This window comes from Crotalus tigris, unplaced genomic scaffold (genome assembly GCF_016545835.1).
Source record: "Crotalus tigris isolate CLP2741 ecotype Arizona unplaced genomic scaffold, ASM1654583v1 scf7180000018504.2861643, whole genome shotgun sequence".
Taxonomy (NCBI): domain Eukaryota; kingdom Metazoa; phylum Chordata; class Lepidosauria; order Squamata; family Viperidae; genus Crotalus; species Crotalus tigris.
The window spans coordinates 977,037-992,019 of record NW_024097043.1 but is presented as its reverse complement, the minus strand read 5'-3'; the positions used below and the strand labels follow the sequence as shown (position 1 = coordinate 992,019).

General features: G+C 44.0%; 1 pseudogene; it reads left to right on the top strand.

The window, feature by feature from the left end:
- LOC120312492 overlaps positions 1–14,983 on the top strand; it is a 33,481-nt pseudogene that overhangs the window by 4,239 nt on the left and 14,259 nt on the right.

Genomic DNA, 14,983 nt, shown 5'->3' with positions numbered 1-14,983 from the left:
TATGCAAGGGTTGGTCTGTAAGGTCAGGTCTGCAAGAATATTGTAGTTCTATTGTTTGCATGCAGTCATGAACAGGTTTGGTTGAATCAGGAATTGGCATTAGAGTTGCTTGGTTTAAAGTTGAGCATTGTTGCAGTGTAACTTGTGGATTTTCTAATAAAAGAGCCTGTATTTTATGCATTCGTTGATTACTTATCCATAAATGTCCTTTATTGTCAATGATTGTCTGCAAGGTATGACTAGTATAAACAGCCACTGGAGCTGAAAAGGTTAACTTGTTTGCCTCCTGCAGTAATAGCATAACTGCTGCTAGAATTTTTAAACATTGGGGCCAGCCTTGTGAAGAAATGTCCAGGTGTTTTGACAGATAAGCGACAGGGCGGTTCCAACTTCCCTGCTTCTGGGTAAGGACCCCTAAAGCTACATTTTGTCTTACATCCACATAAAGTGAAAATGGCTTAGATATATCAGGTAGTCCTAGGGCGGGGGCTGTGGTGAGAGCCTGTTGCAATTGTCTCATTGCTTGGGTTTGTTCCTGTTGCCACAAAAGAGGTTCTTTTTCTGGTCCCCTTAAAGCTTGGTACAATGGTTTAGCTGTGAGAGCGAAGTTAGGAATCCAAATTCTACAGAAGCCTGTAATTCCCAAAAAGGCTCTAACTTCCTGTTTTATTGTGGGATGGGAATCTGTAACACAGCTTGCTTTCTCTGGGGGCCCAAAGTTCTTTGTCCTTGTGAAAGTTCATAGCCTAAATACATTACAGTCTCTTGAATTAATTGTGCTTTCTTTTTGGATGCTCTATAACCACAGTCTTGTAACAATTGGAGCAGTCTGGATGTGTTTTCAAAGCAATCCTCCCTGCTTTGGCCAGTTACTAAGACATCATCAACATATTGAAGGCAACAATCCTCTTGTCTGAATAACTTCAGATAAGCAAGATCTTGGGCTAGGGCTTGACTAAAGCACATTGGCGAAGTTTTAAATATACGGCTACCACAAGGCTTTGATTGCTTATTTGAGTTTCTCCAGATACTCCCTGAATTTGAATAGTCTGCTTTGATTGCTTGCCAATAGATTTATTTAGGACAGATCTGGTGGCTCCCGTGTCAACTAGCATCGGGACAACCTGTCCTCCCACCCTTATTTTAACAATGGGCTCTGGGGGTGGGGCGATAGAACCCTGTCCTCTTCAGTCTTCCCATTCCATGTCAGCTAAGCCGATCATGTTTTCTTCTCTTTCCTCTGTCTGATTGGGATAAACTGGATGCCCTCTTCCTTTGAAGCTCTTTCTGAAGCCTCTCTGGAAAGTCCCTCTAAATCCTCTTCCTCTTCCTCTTCCATACTGGTGAGATTGTCCCCTGGGTTGGCCATTCCTCTGGGGGCACTCCCTTTGCCAGTGTCCTTCTTGTTTACAGATGGCACACTGATTGGGTCCTAGGCATGTTCCTCCCAATGCCACGGCTAACATTTCAACTTTCTTTTTTTCTTTTTGATCTGATTTGTATTCCTCCTCCCTGTCATGGTTATGGAACATATTGTAGCATTGAAATATTAGGGTTATCTGGTCCAGGAACCAACACCTCTTTTAGAGGGGCTATATTTTCTTCTGTTTTTATTTCTGCCTTAGTCCTGGTTCAGCTAGAAACTGATGTCTTGCTTTCATTTTCAAAGTTATTCAAGCTTTTATCTGTTTCTTGAAGGGATCCAGCTGTTGCTAATTTTCCTTCCTCACCGGCTTCTGGCTGAAATTGGGCTTCTCTTTCAGGCAGAGGGGGTGGAATTTGCTGATTTATTCTCCCTTCTTCTCTTCTAGGAATGTAGGGGGGTGGTCTGGCAATTTCCTCTCTATCTTCCTGGCTGAAAGTCTAGCTTTTGTTTGAGGCTTGGCTTTTTGGCTTGCCAAATATATCTTTGCACATTCTATCTGACATTTTGCTAACCATCTCGGTCTTTCTGCAATGTTGATTTTCCATTGGTCAATATAGGGGTACTGGTCCCAATAACCATTTCCAGTCACAATTTGATGAACCCGTGCAATGAGTTCGGGATTCGCCGATCCCATTTTTGGCCACCCTACGCCCAGGGCAGTCCACTCAGATTCACAGAATCTTTTTAACATGGCTGGATTTGGTTTTGGATCTCCATAATCCCTAGAAAAACCTTTTTTGAAATTCTTTAGCATGCACTGGAGTGGCGTCTGGTCAACGGTCTCCTTTGACTTTTTCCCACCCATCTCTCTAATACACTACCATTGATCACTCAAGCATGAGCTACAATGGTTTAACCTCCCACACAATCCTGCCTATTGAAGGCTTAAGGACGACACCTTTGCCTTCTAAGGGGTGATCAATCCCTTCTTCCGATCCAAAAGGGATCAGGTTTCCCCTGTTTTACAATACTTGCCTGCAGGCGTTTTCCAGACTCCTTTGTTGATTTAAGACCTGTCTGTCACCCTCACGGATCCTTAGACAGGAATGCTTCGCTGATGGGTTAATTCCCTTTCCTCCCGTCAAGTTCTCCCTGTAGTCAAGAGCTACGGAGCCGGCTTTGGAGCTGTCGTCGTGTAGGAGAGGGGGGGGCCACCAGGGCAATCCGTCTTGGAAGGTTAAATCCTTTTTCTTAAAAGCCCTTAAAAATGTCTCGGCAGAGAAGTCGCTATAAATCTTGTGGAAAAATAAAGCCTTAAAAAATAAAGGACTTTTACGAAATTCCGAGGGTGAAAGAGAGATTTTTATTTTTGCGCAAAAGGTTCAGAAGTGATTTAACAATCAACAAATTTCTGAACAAGGGGGAGGGTCTAAACTAAAGCTTTATAGGTTTCTTTTTCTCAGGAACAAAGGAAGCATAGATGGAATCTTACATTGTATATGGAATCTACTTTGTGTAACATTCAGATAGTTTCTCACAATTAGCTCCATTTCTCATGGGAATACAATGAAGGCAGTTTTTACTTTTATACAATGTTTCTAAATATGCATTAGGTCATTCACGTACTGTTAATACAGCTTTTGGCTAACACAGCTTTCTTTTCAGAGATTATGCAGACACATGATTTTTGCTTTTAGTGATTTTTCATTATTATTATTATTATTTTACTTTATTCTTCTTTATTCTATGTTATTCTATTTCTTTCCCACTTTAGGTAGGCAACCCAAAACACTCAAAGAGCCACTTGGACCCATTTCCCAGCAAAAACAAAACACTGGGAGCCGCAAAACCCTTTTGATATCTAAAATGAAGATAACACTGCATATATCCTTTTTTACCTTTATTATAGGTGTGTGTGTGTTTGTGTATGTATGTGTGTGTGTGTGTATACACACACACACACACATTAAAAATAAAAGTAAAAATATCACTCTTGGGAATATCCATACTATTAAAACAATGATCAAGAGAATGCTTTAAGAGAATAAAATTACATACACACACAGGTAAAAAAAGGATATATGCAGTGTTATCTTCATTTTAGATGTCAAAAGGGTCTCTCTCTGTTTGTCTCTCTCCCTCCCTCCCTCCCTCCCTATCTTCCCTTGGTCTGCCACTCCTCTTCCTCCACTCTTTCTCTCTCTCTCTCTCTCTCTCTCTCTCTCTCTCTCTCTCTCTCTCTCTCTTTCTCCCCCCCCCCTCCTATCTGCTGCTCACCTGGCAAGCTTCAAGCTGTTGTCCAACAAGCTCAGGGGTAAGCAACCTAGTCTCTTTTATGACTCATGGACTTCAACTCCCAGAATTTCTGAGTCAGCCTAGCTGGGCTAGCTAGCTCTCTCCTGCCCTTCCTGCTTCCTGCTTCCTGCAGAGACGCAGCAAAGGGAGGAGCTCTGCCCAGTAAGCTTTTCAGCTCCTCGGAGAACACTATGAGTGCATTCTCTTTTACACACACACACACCCAGAGAGAGAGAGAGAGAGAGAGAGAGAGAGAGAGGGGCAGGGAAGCGCAATTGCCTCTCTCTGTCTCTGTCTCTCTCTGCAAAGGCAGAGGAGGCTGGGAGCCACAGGGGAAGGCTCAAAGAGCCGCATGCGGCTCCGGAGCCGCAGGTTGCCGACCTGTGTCCTGGACAGACAAAAGACCCTGAAAAAATATTAGCAGTCCTAAAAGGAAAATAAAACACCACCATGTCTCTGATGAGCAATCTAGGAAAGTAGGAAGAAGGGATTCTTTCTATCTCCCATTTTTCTTTACAGCAACTCTTGCTGCTGCTGATTGGTTCAGGTACTACCTTATTTTCTGTAATGAATCTGTCAAACTTCTTTTCTTTTTTCTTTTTGGAGAACAATTCCCTTCATGTTTGCCTGCCAGTTACATCACAATCTGTTGCTACATTTCATTTTCTCCCAACTAGTGAGGCTTACAAGAGAAGGCCCCCATGATTAGAAAGTTGTTCCTATCTTAACAGATCTTGATAGCTCCCCAGCACAGACTCCCTTCCTGCTCAGAGCATCATTTCATAGTACAAATTTACAACCAAAATATCAATTTTACAGTTATTTTAAATTTTGGTTTTCTCACATTTCTCTTTGTCTTGGCCCCAACCAACTTGTAAGGGTAGATCTATTAACGATTCTGATTTAATGAAACAAACTTCCATTGCACTTCTGCATTAATCTGTACATTTTTCAAAAACTATTTTTCAAAGAACATGTTTTGATCCACATTTTCTTGCAAAGTGCAGTCTAAATATGTATTCCCCTTCCCAAAAGTTGTGCTTAGATGAATGCAAAGTCAAAGAATTTAGCCAATTTTTTGTGCCTATTTGGGGCTGAAATAAAACACGCTGCCTCTCCAAAAATTGAGAAACTATCATTTTTAATTTGACAAAAAAGTTTAAGTAATTTAAGTCATGGGGGTTCAATGTATGAATTGAAATATACTGAGTTAACTTGAATCAAATTAAAATGAAATCACATTTAATTTTGCTATTGTCTTGTCTGTGTTTTTTTTCTTGGTCCTGTTTATTTTGGAAAGGTAGCTTCTCTCAAAGATCAAGTGCAACCCTCAGCCCACAAAAGCTCTATGTATGGCAGAATTTAAAGAGACACAGATCAAATAATCTGTGACATAGTAATATGCAAAGATCAAACTTTTCAAGAATCTATATTGTAGAGAATGGGTCACGACAACATGACCCTGATGTGGAATTTACATAGTTGTCAATTTAACTGTTTGCTCTCTTTCTCCATGTTCAGCTGGGAAGGAAGAAAAAGAAGTATATGCCTTACCAGTACCAACATAATTACTTTGCCTGTAAGTGTTTTACCATGTTCACAGGAGCCTAAATTTGGAGGAGAATAACCAATAAAGTCATATATCAGCACTATAAAGCAGAACAGACTAAGAAACCAATGCCATATAGGACAGGGTTACTTTTATTGGAACACCTAGTGTAATGTATTAGTCACAACTGTTTTGAATCACTTGGTTAATGCCTAATCACTTGTTTGAATGTCTGACCTAGATTCTGTTGTTTTGTAATGGCTACTGTTACTTAAGCCAGACTTGCTGTCTCCAGGCTGGTAATTAGTTTTTGGATGGGAAACTGTTACTTTAAACCTATTGGCTGCCGCCTGGAGGCTAACTATATAAATATCTGCACAGAGCTGCACCATATAAATAGCTGTTCAGAGTTAAATAAACTTGTTGCTGTTTCAACACTTGTCTCACTTAATGCCTTCAAGAACCGAGTACTTAACAGTGGCGATGAGGATGGGATGTGCTGCTTCATCATAAGAGTCTGAAGTCACTAGGAGGTGAGGCCAGCACAGAGCCTGGCAGGAACTACCTTCCCTCCCTTGGTCTGCCAAGGAAGCCAAGCTGGAGATCCACGCCCTAAGGATCCATCCTAGGGCCTACGCAGAAGCCAGCAGCACAAGGCAATGCAAGCAACAAGAAAAGCAAGCAACTCACCATGGCGAAAGTGGAGAAACTCGAAGAGTTCGACGTCAACCACCCAGAGCGATGGGTGTCCTACATTTCCTGCATAGAAAACTACCTCCACGCCAATCAGGTCACCGAAGATGGACTCAAGGTCGTGACCCTCCTCTGCGTGTGCGGCCCCACCACCTTCAACATTGCAGAAAAATTGGTCACTCTGACGCCGTTTGAGTCCGTCACCTACACAGACTTGAAGAAAAGGCTCCAAGTCTATTTTGAGCCAAAATTATCCGTGATAACGTGGAGGCATGCTTTTGAGCAGCGAGAGCAAACAACCTGGTGAATCGGCCACAGAATTCATCGCTGCTCTTCATCAAGCATCCCGAGTCTGCAATTTCACAGATTTGGAGGAGAGACCAAGGGACCGTCTAGTCTGCGGCCTCCGGAATCAAGAGCTCCAACAAAAACTTTTTGCTAAGGAGACTCTCTCGCTATAGGAGGCCTTGAAGGAGGTCATGGTGGACAAAGCCACCGGAGGGGCCGTTAAAGTGCTGTGGCCCTCCAAAAGCATGTCAAGCACTGAAGCAGTCCACCACAAGGACACCGAGTGAAGGGAAGACACCGACTCAGACTATGAGTTGACAAGCTACAGAGGCACCAAGAGAAGGGACTGAGGCCAGCTGACAAAAGGCAGTTCGGTTCCTTAGGTGCATGGATTGTGGAGGCTGTCATCAACACGCAGAATGTTGTTTCCGTACAACAACATGCCGGGTGCATGGCAAATCAGGCCACATTGCCATCATCTGTCAAGGTCGCCAGAGGGACTGTCCACAGGAAGACTCAATCAGGAGAGGTACCAGGGCCCCAGGGCAACACCGAGTAGGGTTCTGCATCAGCCAAAGGAGCATTCTCCGCACTGGTGTCCATCGCCCCCTTAAACTGAAGCTTCGACTCCAAGTCAAGCTTCAGGGAGTTCCATGTAAGATGGAACTAGACCCAGGCTCAGCCATGTCGATCATCTCTATAGGAACATTTAGGCATATATGCAGCTGCAGCAATAGATGGGCAAAACTTCAGCCATTTAATTTAATGCTTACCGACTTCCAAAACTCCTGAGTGGCAGTCAAGGGCAAAGCCCCTAGTGAATTTCAAGGGGTTTGCAGGCCCACTTGATGTTGTTGTGGTAGAAGGCCAACGCATGAGCCTCATAGGGCTCGATTGGTTCAACGCATTGGGCATTCAAGTAACTGGCATTCACCGGACACAAGCGGTGGATTTGTCTTCAGTCTGCCAAAAATTCTCAGATGTTTCAGTTCATGCCGAGGGGAGTACAAGGGTCCTCTGATAGTCTTCAAGCTTGTTCCTATGGTAACGCCAATACGGATCAAGCCTCGTCGAGTGCCTTTTGCTTTAAAACAAAAAACTGGTGCAGAGCTGGACAAGCTGGTCAATCAGGGGGTATTGCAGCCCATAGACAGTGGGGAGTGGGAGACCCCCATAGTAATGCCACTAAAGGCCAACGGGGAAGTGTGAATATGCACTGACTACAAGTGTACCATTAACTGGGCACTTCAGCAGCACATGTACCCAGTGCCAGTTGTCAGCCATATTTTGGCGTCATTGCAAGTTGGCCGTGTGTTTGCTAAATTAGATTTGGCACAGGCCTATCAACAGCTGCCAGTGGACAAGGCCGTGGCAGCCACCCAAACCATCATCACCCATCGGGGGGCCTTCAAGGTCAAGCGCCTACAGTTTGGGGTGAGTGTAGCCCCAGGGATTTTCCAGGGAGTAATGCAGCGAATGCTCAAGGGCATTCCAGGGGTCTTCCCATACTTTGATGATGTTCTCATCGCTGGAGAAACCGCAGAGGTCCTGGCTGAATGGCTTAGAGCCGTCCTTCAGCAGTTGTGCACAGCGGGACTCAGATTAAAGAAAGAAAAATGCAAGATTGGGGTTGAGTCAACAGAGTTCTTGGGGTTCCGCATCGAAGCCTGAAGTCCAAGGGAGAGCTTCAGGTCTTTTTGGGCCTTCTTAATTTTTACCATGCTGTCCTTCCAAACAAGGCCGCTGTGGCAAATCCGTTACATCGGCTCTTGGACAGATAAGCCCAGTGGAAGTGGACCAGCGTCCATGAAAGGAGCTTCCAAGCAGTCAAATCATTGCTATCCTCGAACTCTGTACTCACGCATTTTAATGAAAGGCTGCCAGTCTGCATTGTGTGTATGCATCTCCATATGGGGTTGGGGCTGTGTTGAGCCATTTGTCGGATGATGGGAAACAGTCTCCCATCGTCTACTATTCTAGGACCCTGTAGTCCATAGAGTGCAACTATTGATAAGGAGGCTTTGGCAATCATGGCTGGAGTTAAAAAATTCCACGACTACTTGTACAGTTGCCAGTTCACGGTCTTTACAGACCATAAGCCACTCCTAGGGTTGTTCACTACGAACAAACAGACACCCCAGATTCTGTCGCCTTGAATGTTGAGGTGGTCTATTTTTCTGTCAGCCTACAACTACAGGCTGGTTCACAATCCGGGCAAAGAAATGGCCATGCAGACGGCCTTAGTAGGTTGCCCCTACCACATGTAAAGCCAGCTCCAGCTGCACGCATCCTGGCTATCCAGGATTTGCTGGAGTCTCACCTTCACACTGGGGACATAGCTGCTGAGATGGCAGCTGACAAAATACTGAATCATGTATTGAATTAGGTGCACAAAGGATGGCTAGACAAATGTCCAGCCCCATAATTTCAGAGCTTTTTCATGTGAAAAGATGAGCTTTCAGCTCATAAAGAGTGCATCCTTTGGGGAAGTAGGGTCATAATTCCCAGCTCGTTAAGACCCAGAGTGCTTTAATCTCTGCACGAGGGCCATCCAGGAATAGTCCGGATGAAGGCACTCACAAAGAGCTACCTTTGGTGGCCTGGGCTAGATAAGGCTATCAAGGCCCAAGTACATGGTTGCATCACATGTCAACAATCCAGACTGGAGATGCCGCAAGCCCTGTCCACCAATGGGAGGACACTCACACACTGGTCAAGAATCCACATTAACTTTGCCGGGCCCTTTCAGGGACAGCTGTTTTTAATAGTGGTCGATAGCCATTCAAAATGGTTAGAGGTTGCACCAGTTCCCAATATGACTACTGCCAGGACTATCCAGGAACTGCGTAGAATCTTTGCAACACACAGACTTTCAGATGTCTTAATATCAGACAATGTGGCTCAGTTTACTGCTTCAGAATTCCAATCCTTCCTCAGGACAAACCTCATAAGGCACTCCATGTTGGCTCCCTTTCACCTGGCCTCGAACAGCCAAGCAGAATGCATGGTCCACACAACCAAGGAATCCCTAAAATGGATTGTCACAGGAAACCAGCACCACAGTTTGGCAGACTTTCTACTCTGCAGAGCCATGGGCAGAAGCCCAGCTGAGTTATGTTGGGGCCGACATTTGATCACTAAGCTGGACAGTCTCCACCCCAACCGAGTTGCATCAGACTCTGCACAGCCAAAGGTGCCCAGAAGTCTGCAAGTGGATGACTGGAATTATTTGTCAGTGGCAGCAGTGGTTGTAAAGGTGTCAGGGCCACTTTCCTATGAGGTGGTCCTTGAAGGTGGACGAGTCATTCACCAGCACATTGATCAGCTGCATCAGCAGCTAACTGGCTCAGGACTCCCAAGAAGGCCACACACAGGGCCCACATGACAGCAGTCCAAGAGAAGGGTTTGCACGCTATGATAGGATCCTCCCTCAAGGAGACAGGGGAATGGCCGTAGTAGAGCCTTCTCTGGATGCACAGACTACATCGGCTGAACAGGACAGGCAAATGGCACGAGAGACAGCCCTGCAGACTTTGCTACATGAGTGGACCTTAGTTTGGGCCAACCGAGACCAACCAGCCAAAGGGACTCAAGTCAAACCAACACCACTGAACCTCTGAGTCCTGGTCTACCCAGCCTGGCAGGCAAGCAGGTAGACCAGGGAACCTTGGCAACCCTTAGACATTCTGAATGGTTAAGAAGGCCACCTAAGTATTTGCAAGATTATGTCAAACAATTAAGGGTTTGAACTATCTAGGGGGAAGGGGTGTAATGTATTGCTCACAACTGTTTTGAATCACTTGCTTAATGTCTAATCACTTGTTTGAATGTCTGACCTAGATTCTGTTGTTTTGTAACGGCTACTGTTACTCAAGCCAGACTTGCTACCTCCAATTAGGTAATTACCTCTTGGTAATTAGGTTTGGGGCGGCATCTGAGGGGTTTGCTTGTCTGCAGTAAATAGACCTAGAAGAGGCTTTTGATCCATAAAGACCGTAAATAATAGTAATAGTAGTAAAGTTGGAAGGGATCTTGGAGGTCATCTAGTCCAACCCCCTGCTCAGGCAGGAAACCCTACACCATTTCGGACAAATGGCTGTCCAGTCTCTTCTTAAAAACTTCCAGTGTTGGAGCATTTACTGCTTCTGGAGGCAGGCTGTTCCACTGATTAATTGTTCTCACTGTCAGGAAGTTTCTCCTTAGTTCTAGGTTGCTTCTCTCCTTGATTAGTTTCCACCCGTTGCTTCTTGTCCTGCCTTCAGGTGCTTTGGAAAATAGCTTAATTCCCTCTTCTTTATGGCAGCCCCTGAGATATTGGAATACTGCTATCATGTCCCCCCTTGTCCTTCTCTTCGTTAAACTAGACATACCCAATTCTAGCAACCGTTCCTTATATGTTTTAGCCTCCAGTCCCCTAATCATCTTTGTTGCTCTTCTCTGTACTCTTTCTAGAGTCTCAACATCTTTTTTACATCGTGGTGACCAAAACTGGATGCAGTATTCCAAGTGTGGCCTTACCAAGGCATTGTAGAGTGGTAGTAATACTTCACGTGATCTTGATTCTATCCCTCTGAATGACCATAAAGGAAATCATGGAATTTTTTATTCCTGCAACTATGGCTAAAGCCTCCTTATCAACCTGAGCATAATTTCTTTCCATGGGGAAAAGTGTCCTTGAACAGTAAGCTATAGGTGCTTGTTGCCCATTTTCCATTATATGGCTCAAAACTTCTCCTATCCCATATGATGATGCATCACATGCAATACTGATAGGCAGTTTTTCATTAAAGTGTGTTAACACAGAGTCTGATGACAGCAGTGATTTGACTGCTTTGAAACTGTTTTTGTGGGCGGTATTCCACTGCCACTCCCTCACTGCTCTGCTAATGCAGCCTTGTGAGGGAGAAAGGCATGATAAAAGTTAAGTAACCCCAGCAATGCCTGCAGCTCTCCCTTTGACTTTGGTTTGGGAGCCTACAAAATAGCCCTGAGCTTTGAATCAGCCGGATGTATTCTGGCAGCATCGATCCAGAAACCAAGAAACTCTGTGGAGTTGATTCCTATTTGACATTTTTCTCTTTTGAGCTTCAGCTCACTTCGCAGAAACACTGAAGAACAGCCCTTAAACGTTCTGCAAGTATCTCTGCTGACTCCCCAGTAATTAAAATGTCATTGAAATAAGGACACACACCTGGAAAGTTTTTTAACATGCATTCCATCACACTCTGAAAGAGCCCTGGGCCTACACTGACCCCAAACTGCAGGCGACGAATCTTAAATGCCCCTCTATGGGTAACTATTGTTTGAGCCTCATCAGAGATGTCATCCACAGGCAGTTGCTGATAACCCTGTGTCAGGCCCAGCTTTGCAAACAAGCGACCTCCCTGTAAGGATGCCAGAATATGGCTAACTACAGATCCCGGATACACATGCTGCTGCAGTGCCTTATTAATAGCGCACTTATAATCAGTGCAGATGTGCACCTCTCCGTTAGGTTTGACTGGTGTAACTATGGGGGTTTCCCATACACAGCTGTCAATGGGTTGCAAGACTCCCTGTTAAACTAGTTTATCTGACTCTGCATCAATTTTGGGTTTAAGGGCAAAAGGCACTCTACGAGGCTTTACTCAGATTGGTGCTATGGTTGGATCAAGGTAGAGAGCAATTGGTGCTCCTTTGTATTTCCCTAAATTGGGGCTGAATACGTCCGCAAACTCCTGGCAGACAGCTGCCAAATCCACTGTTTGGGTTCTGTTGATGCCAGTCACATGGATGCCCAGGGCATCAAACCAGTCTAAGCCAATGAGGCTTGTTCGCTGGTCTTCCACCACCATGATATTGAGGGGACCCTCAAACTCTTTGAACTTTACTTTTAACGTGGCTTTACCTTTAACCGCTATACTAGAATTTTGAAAATCTGTCAAAATTAAATCTGACAGCTTGAGTCTGATTCATTTCTCGCCATGTCTGCAGATGTAGTTAAAAGTCCTGTAAGACACTATAGACATAGCTGATCCAGTGTCCAGTTCCATGGAGCATGGAACTCCTTGTAGCTTGACTTTTAGTCTAAGCTTTTCTTTTAGGGGGCAATGGGCTCTAGTTCTGAGGATGCTCCTTCTTCCAGAGCAAAATCCTACTCTATTCTGCCCCGGGGCCCCATTACCTCTCCTGGGGAAGTCTTCTCATGGAGATTCTCTCTGGCGATCTTTACCGACAATAGCAATGTAGCCTTGTTTTCTGCATGCTCAGCACACAGCTGCACGGAACCAGCATTCTGAGCACTGGTGTCATCCTCCACAGTCCTGACAGCTAGGGAAGAAGGCTGCCTTGTCAAGCGATCACTACCTTCTTTCTGGGATCTTTTGCACCCAGTCGATCTCAATGCCTATGTCTAGGTCTTCTGTTCTCTCTGACTCTTCATGATGCACAGCCGTCTGGCTGGAGAAATTCTTTGAGGGATGTAAACCCTTGATGGCTCCACCTGCGCCCTCTTCTGCCATCATTTCTTTCAGTGCGTCCTGGAATGTCAGGGTCTCTTTAGCAAACAGCTTCTGCTGTAAGTCTCTGCTTCTCAGGCCACATACTAGTAGGTCCCGGAGCCAATCTTGTAGGTCGGGAAATTTGCAGAGCCAGGACGCTTGGCATAGGGATGCCACAAATTCAGCAACAGTTTCACCTGGCTGCTGTTCTCTCTGCTCGAATGCGTGTCTATATGCGATAATGGACAGTCTTGGTTCAAAGTGCTCCTTGAGTCTTTGTTGAGATGTACAAACTCCATTGTTCCAGGTATGTCATGTCAAACTCAGAAAGTTTGCCAACTTTGGCCATGGCTCGGCTGTTACTGCGTCTCCGATGCCTTATGCTGCTAGGGCTTCTGTGAGTTTCTCAGGGACGGGTCCCTTAGGAAGATGATACCTCCAGTGTTTGCGTACTGGCAGGCACAAGGGGGGAAATGTGGTTCCAACCAGGGCGCTGATGCCTGGTCTTATCCCTTTAGTGACTTAGCTCTTTCTTCCTAACAACATAATCCCACCTTCGTTGCCACTGCTGTGTGGTGGGAACAGCGAGGCATTGAAGACATGAAGTTGAATTAACAGCTCTTTATTAGTTCTCACAAAGCAAGCTCTAGCAGCTGCTTGACTTATATTTATATGGACCACCACTAGGCGGTGGCCAATCAATTTAAAGTACTCATTCCCACCTAAAACAAAGGCTTAAAATTATACAGACAGACAGTCTATAATTCAAATAGAACAATCAGTTAACCGTTTTTATAGAGACCTTATGAATTGCTTAATACATAACACCTTTAATGGGATTTAAGAGCTTTATGGTTTACTACTGGTTAGCCAGGTAATAATAATAATAATAATGTAAAACTCTACCCTGCTGCTATCACCCAACTGATGCTTTTAAACACTGTGAAGCCAAAAGGAGACCTTCAATATATACATAGCTTTGTTTACCAGCCAAAAAATACCCAATGAGGTCTCCATTTCTTGTTAATTTAATATGGGGATGTAAAACAAATAAACTTCTATTAAAATTAGTATACACTATTACTGTCCTTTTAGCATGACACAATGGTTTCTACATGAGAGCAAGTCCCATTATAATCACAAGGCTTTTATTTGCTATGGATGTAGTTACTTAACATAGATTTGAGAGATGCAATACAAATCTTCCACAAGATGCATGCCACCAAAGGGCAACATGTAATGTCTATGTCTATATTGTTTGGGCTTTTTAATGTAAAAAAATGATATGTCATCCTTCTTCAACCTCACCTCAAACTAGTTTATAACATATAAAAATGAAAGTAAATGAAAAATAACCATGCCATTAAAAAGAACATAGCTCACCACAATGATATTTAACAAACTCCTGTTATTGTTTGGTCATCAACAATTATCAAACTATTATTTACCAAAACCTTTACAGCCATTAATTATGTCTCAAATGTACTTCACTAATTGCCAGAGGTTGGATCTAAAACCCTGATCTTAGACTATGAGCAGGTTGGTACACATTTCTGTCAAGTTAGAGCAGACATGTTAAACTTGCGATGTCATGTGACATCGCACGAAGTATTGCAGATTTTCCCCCATTGCTGGCAATGGAGTGGGCGCAGTTTCCTCATGACGTGTTCAGCCCGCAGGCTGGCAGTCTGACACTCCTGAGTTAGAGGAAGGAGCTGTTTGTAACTCATATGCCCATTAAAAGCTCCGGAGACAATGCACGTAGTGATTTTCGAGCCAGAAGAATTAATGTTCCATGGCTGGGATTCTTTTTTTTTTTAACAAAATTTTATTAAATTTATATAGGTGAGGAAAAATAGGAACAATACAGGTATGCTAAAGGGAAGGGTAAAAAGGAAAGGGGGAGGGGAAGGAAATAAGGAATTAGGGTAAAATAAGGATAGGTACAATCACATATTTCAACAAACAAGCAACCGTCCAAATCATAATGAGTAAATATCATATTCAACCATTTTTAACAAAGCTTAAACTGTAACATATTAAAAACAATTAGTAAACAAATACATTAATTTATTAAGTAAACACTACTAATAAAATCTCAAAAAAATAAATCCTAACAATCAAAAGTAACAAATTGTTGTTGTTAACTGCGAAGTCGTGTCCGACCCATCGCGACCCCATGGACAACGTTCCTCCAGGTCTTCCTGTCCTCTACCATCTTCTGGAGTCCATTTAAATTCACACCTACTGCTTCAGTGACTCCATCCAGCCATCTCATTCTCTGTCGTCCCCTTCTTCTATTGCCCTCAATCT